Raw genomic sequence first — 6,803 nt, 5'->3', positions numbered from 1 at the left:
CCTTACTCAAGGGATGAGGTAAGGTTTTCACAGCTAAATTTTGGCATACATAATCTTGCAGGTAAGTGGGGGTATTTTTCTGTCTTGTGGACTTCCTAGTAGCCTGTTGTTGATGAGTTTCAACACATTGTGATACATCATGTGACTGCCTCTGGTTCTCAGACAGGGAATTAGAACCAGTGTGATCATTCTGACTACTAGTTTGAGGACTTGCTTCATTAACTGGCTCAAGGCCTTCATGCAGATCTTGAGTCTGAATCTGTTCATTGCTGTCATTGACTGGTTTTGAACATGAGACACTTTTAGAATCTTCACTGAGAATGTTGCTCATTGTGGGCAGTATGATCTGAGGGGGTCTCTTTTCCTGACTGTTGCCTTGCTGAAAGGGGAATACTTGTTCATAAAGGACTACATCTCTAGACATGAAGAGCTTTTTTGACAGCAAGTCATAGAGTTTATATCCTTTTGTGTTGCTCCCATATCCAAGGAAAATGCACTTTCTAGCCCTGCATCCAGCTTTGACTTGGGTCCTACTGTGGTGGCATATGCTAGGCAGCCAAAGACCTTCAACTGGCTGTACTGTGGGGTCTTTTTGATAAGGACTTGGAATGGGATTTGATTGTTGATAGCAGCAGAAGGGAGTCTATTGATCAAGTAAGCTGCATGTAGGACACATTCTCCCCAAAACCACTCTGGTAAGCTGGCTTGGAATCTTAAAGCCTTGGCAACTGACAGCAAGTGACCATGTTTCCTTTCAACTCTGCTGTTTTGCTGAGGTGTGTGCACACAAGAAGTTTGATGCACAATGCCCTTGAGTCTGAAAAAAATCAGTCATCTTGAATTCAGCCCCATTATCTGACCTTAGGCATTTCACACTTGTACCAAACTGATTCTCAACAAGGCTGCAAAAACCTGTAATCAGACTTCTCACCTCAGACTTGGTCTTCATCAGATATACCCAAACAGCCCTACTGTGATCATCCAATATAGTAAGAAAGTAATGATGGCCACATGTGGTAGCCGTTTTATAGGGTCCCCATATATCCATATGTACAAGATCAAAGCAGTTAGTTGAGATAGAAGAACTAGACTGAAAAGGAGACCTTTTTTGTTTTGCAAAGTGACAAGAGTCACATATCAATTCTTTATTGACTTGAATAGTGGGTTCCAAATCTTTCAAGAGTTGTAATTTGGAAAATGAAGCATGTCCTAGTCTAGTATACCACAAAATACACTTGTTAATGACAGAGATTGAATTGCACATTGCAGATACAACAGGAAAAATCAAATGGTATAATCCACTGCACAGCTCAGCCTTTCCAATCACCTTGCCATGGGTTGCATCCTGTATAATGCATTGATTAGAATACATTTTCATGGTAAGGTTGGAATTCTTGATAAAAGCCCCTACTGAAATCAGATTGTGTTGAAAACCAGGCACATACAATACATTTTCCAGAATGAAATCATCAGATAGATGCACTGAACCAGTGAAAGTGATGGCAGCTTGTTGACCATTTGGCAATTTAACATGTAAGTTGTGAACCCTTTCTTGAGTGTTTAGTAGCTTCAAGTCACATACAATATGATGTGTGGCACCACTGTCCACAATCCATTCAGGCTTGTCACAATTAACAGTATTAAGTGAAGGAACCATACCTTCATTCAAGAAGTCTGCTGAGACAGTGTTGACTGAAGTCTGTGGGGGCTGCTCAAGAGGTGAACTCAGATATTCACACCCTGATCCACTATTGGTTATCTTTCTCATTTGCATAAAATCCATGAACTTTCTGAAGTCATCCTGATTAAATCCCATACCACCATCAGAGTTGGACTGTTGTGTTGGTGATGGTCCTTGGGTTTGATTAACTGCACCTTGGTTCCTAGACCTTGGCTTCCAACCTGGGGGATATCCATGCTTTTTGTAGCATTTGTCCACAGTATGGCCAGTGTACCCACAATATGTGCAAATAGGTTTCTTGTTATTTGCAGAGGTTTTCTTGTATCCTTGTTGGAAGCCTCCATCATTCCTAGTCATGAATACACTTCCTGTGGCACTACTCTCTGTTGTTTGGTGCAATTGACTCTCAAAACTGGAATCAGCCATCTCAAACTGCCTTTCTTGTTGTGCGATCATAGAATATGCATCATTCACATCAGGCAATGGTCTCATAAGCATTATCTGATTTCTTGCTCCAGTGTATTTCTCATGTAATCCTATCAAGAATATGGACAGCTTGTCCTTTTCAAATTGATCATTCATATCATCTAACTTTTTTCCACATTCACACCTAGTGTTGCAAGCACAACACATCAAGGGTCTTAGGATGCTCAATTCATCCCACAAGAACTTCTGCTTAGTAAAGTACTCATTCAAAGATCTGTCTTCTTGCCTTGTTCTGTAGATCTGACACTTAATTTCTGCTATTCTGAACAAGTCCTGTTTACTAAACCTTCTCTTTAAATCATTCCAAATTCCATGTGCAGTGTCTATCCATAAGACACTGCGCCCAATCGTAGGAGATAAAGTGCGGACAATCCACGATGCAACTATATTGTTACATCTCTCCCAGGCCATGAATTTCTCTATATCGTCTGTAGAAGGTTTCACGATAGCTCCATTGATGAATGCTATCTTATTTTTACAGGACAAAGCCATGGTCATAGCCCTAGCCCATGGGTGGTAATTCGTACCATCCATTGGGAAATTGACAAGTTCTAGGGCAGGGCTTTCATTGATGTGCAAGTAGTAAGGATTTGCATGAGATTGGGGATCAAAAGTTACCCCAATATTAGTTGACCTTGTCGCCGGCGCAGATGGTGCAATCGTCGGAGCTGCCGTGTTGGTATTTGCCTGATTTCCGGTGTAGTTTGCTGGTGCGCTAGTGTCCAGCACCGGTCGATTGCCAATCGTCGACCAAGCATCCATGAGAGTCGATGAAGAAGCTCCTTAGTTGCGATGCTCTGATACCATGTTGCGGAACTCAATCGAGGGGAGGAAAACGGATTGTAAAGTGAACAAGAAGAATTGTAACTGTTTCATTGAATTGAAGAAAGGGGAAGAAGAAAGAGATTATATACACAAGCTAACTACTTAACAGAAATCTTAACTAACAAAGGATGAAAGCTATGCTGCTAACTGTCCAATAATGCCACGTGACTTATCCAACATAATGCCACATGTCCTATATGGAATGCCACATGTCTTAGTCTCTTGATACTCTTTGGTCGGCAACGAGTTCAACCACTTGGGCCGAGTTCAAGCATCGGTCCAACTACTCTTAACGGCATAACCCCATCAACAACGACGACTTGTAATACGAATCAAAAAGTATAATTAAAACTAATCATTATATATATAAACAAAATGAAAATATAAAAATCAGCACAATTATTCTACATGTACGTTCATTATCTTACGATGAATAGTCATGAATGTTCATTATTTTTACCATAGAGAAGTCATGCATGAATAGACGTATTATTTCACCATTACAAATGCACCACATTGATTTTAATTTTCACCCTCTATTTATATTTTATTTTATAATTTATATTAAGTCACCAATGATAAAAATCAACATATATTTAATCCAAACGCACCTCAATTTGTTTAAACCTCTAGTCAATAGTAATGCCCAATGAAAACCTCAAGATATTTGTGCAAGTGACAAAGACATACATAATGGAAAAAAACATTTAACTAACCATTCAATGAAACATCATGGAGAAAACCCAAAAGTGGAGGGAAGTATCCAATAGGTGCCTGGCCACTCACTCACCCACGTCCCTCTTTTGTTCGGTCTTTGTCGTCGTTTGCACCCACAACTCGTACCACTTTTGACTTTTTGTTCGCATCATAAATGAAGGGGGCAATGGAACAATCATTATACATTTATACCCTTGACCAGGGTTCACAATTGCACTATGGAATCTAGTTTATATGTTTGTGTTTTGTATTATGATTTTTTGTGTTTTGCGTTATAAAATTAATTTTGTATATTATACGTATAAATTATGTACTTAGAACAAATTAATAATTGTATCTTATGTTATGAATTTTGTGTTTGTGCTACAAAATTTTATGCTTATAAACACAAATTATGTACTTAAATCATATTTTAAAAAAAAAAAGTAAATATATAACATATGTATGCGTCTTGTGTTATGATTTTTTTTTTGTATGACCCCAAAAAAGCGTTCACATAAAAAAATTAAGATTAAAATTTTAAATATAAAATGAGAGTATACGTCATATTTTCCACCTTGCAATTACCTCTGCCTTTTATCCCTTCTGTCGGTCAGTCTTTACCTTAGAGCATCCTTATCAATTGGAGATATTATGGGGAGAATGTAAGAGTGAGTAGGAAAAAGAATAATGTGGGAGGGGAGAAAAAAAATCAAAACTGATTTAAAAAAAATATAAAAAATAAGCATGTCAGAGTAATTTCTTTTCTCTATTGGTTCTCTCTCTTCCATCATTAATTCATTTTTCTTGGGCAGAGTAATATCCCAACCTTTGTAGATGCTCCCCACCCCTTATCTCTCTTGGTTCTCTCTCTGCCACCATGGCGTTTTGGCCTCAAAAGTAGTGAATTCTCCCTCATTTCTCCTCTGATGTAGATGCTCTTAAAGCATCCCAATAGTTGTAGACTTTTAGGAGTTTTTGCAAGTGTAACTAGGAAAGAAAAGATGCGAAAGAAGAGGAAAAAAAAAACAAAACAAAACTGAAAAAAAAAAAAAAAAAGAAGCTTCAGTAGCCCTGCCAGCTGGGCGCGGGTTCACTTCACGCGAACCATGGAGGTTCTTGTTTTTCCTGTATGGGTCCCACAATTCTATCAGAAACTAATGCATTACAAGGAGTCTTTTGTTATTCTCTCTCGTCTCCCTCTCTCCTATACACAATGTTGTAAAAATCACGCTTAGGTGTCGCTCGGTCGCGGCGAGGAAGGCTGGAATTGGCCTCCTCCGCGGCTAGGCGGCCGCCTAGCCGCCGTTTCTTTTAATTTTAATTTTTTTTAGGATCGTTGAAAAGTGTGAAAACTTTGACAAGTCATAAATTTAGACTCGGTTATTCGTTTTGGACAATTTATTTTGACATCGCGTGTTTTTTCGAGATCCGTAGGCGGTTTGCCCCACTAATTTCTTAAAAAAAAAATGCTTCTTTTGCTCTTACTTTTAATTTTTTTTTTATGTATTTAGATGATTTTAACAATATTTTGAACAATTTTATTAGTTTGTAAGAAAAAATTATGGGAACCTTATGTTTTTTTTTTTTTTTTTTGAATGCTACTGACTCTATTACATTGTAGTATCTGTTCAAATATACTTTCTCAACCTAATGAAGCACAAAGAGTCAACAACGCCTCCACTGAGGCTCAATCTCATGACTTCCCACATGGGGAACCTTATGTTTTATTAGTGAATTTTTACAATTTTTAGTTTAATTTTTTTTATTTTTTTTAAATAATAAAAAAAAAATAATTAATCGACGCCTAGGTGCCCAACATATTTTGCAACCTTGCCTATACAAAAGCCAAGCTTCATAAAAAATTTACCCAAAATGCATTGATAGGGATACCCTTATAGGCAATACCACCCTCACTAGGGCTCGAATCCATGATCTCATATTTGAGAGAGTCACTTCATGTCACTAGACCACAAGATCATTGTCTTTTCAATTTATTGTCTAATCTATCTATATATAAAAATAAAATCCTCCTTAGGAATAATAAGGAATGATGTGAGAATTTAAGGAATATCACTAAATGACTATTGAAATTAATTAATTAGGATATGCCAATACGGCAATACCATATTTTTAGGATACCAATAAGTAATCTATCTATATATCTATATATCTATATATAATATAATAATATCTATCTATATATAAAAGTAAAATCCTCCTTCACAAATTTCCCCCCCAAAACATAGGAACATTTATGTAATATATAAATTTAATTAATTAAAGAAATTATATACAAAATTAAGGGATATTTCGTGTGCCTAATTCCGTGTGAATAATAAGGAATGATGTGAGAATTTAAGGAATATCACTAAATGACTATTGAAATTAATTAATTAGGATATGCCAATACGGCAATACCATATTTTTAGAATACCAATAAGTAATCTATCTATATATCTATATATCTATATATAATATAATAATATATAACATATAATATATAATTAAAAGTAAACTTATTTGGCCAATACGGCAATACCATATTTTTAGAATACCAATAAGTAATCTATCTATATATCTACCAAGACTATGTGGTCTAATGGTACTCGGGTTGGACTTCCATTTGGAAGGTTACGAGTTCGAGCCTCTGTGGAGGCGTTATTGGTTCTTTGTGTTTCAATAGGTTGAGAAAGTATATGAACAGATACTACAATGTAATAGGGCCAGTAACATTCAAAAAAAAAAAAATCTATCTATATATCTATATATATAATATAATAATATATAATTAAAAGTAAACTTATTTGGTAAGCAAATTTAAAATGAAAACCCTAATTTTATAGGTATTGGTAATTGGTAATTAGTAATAATAATAATATAATAAAAATCATAATTGTTACCTTACTCATATCTAAACACCTATATATACATCACATTCTCTTCAATACAAACAATACCAAGTTACAAAGAAGGGAATATTCTTTGCTGCATAGTAATGGTGTAGAGAACATGGAGCTTCGAGAAGAGGATGAACAAGACCATATTCTTTGCGTGAGGTGTGGCCGCCGAAGCTTCCATATCCAGAAGAGCCGCTACACCACACTTGCACATT

This window comes from Ipomoea nil, unplaced genomic scaffold (assembly GCF_001879475.1).
Source record: "Ipomoea nil cultivar Tokyo-kokei standard unplaced genomic scaffold, Asagao_1.1 scaffold0482, whole genome shotgun sequence".
Classification (NCBI taxonomy): Eukaryota; Viridiplantae; Streptophyta; class Magnoliopsida; order Solanales; family Convolvulaceae; genus Ipomoea; species Ipomoea nil.
The sequence above is the reverse complement of the archived record's forward strand: the minus strand, read 5'-3'. Positions refer to the sequence as shown.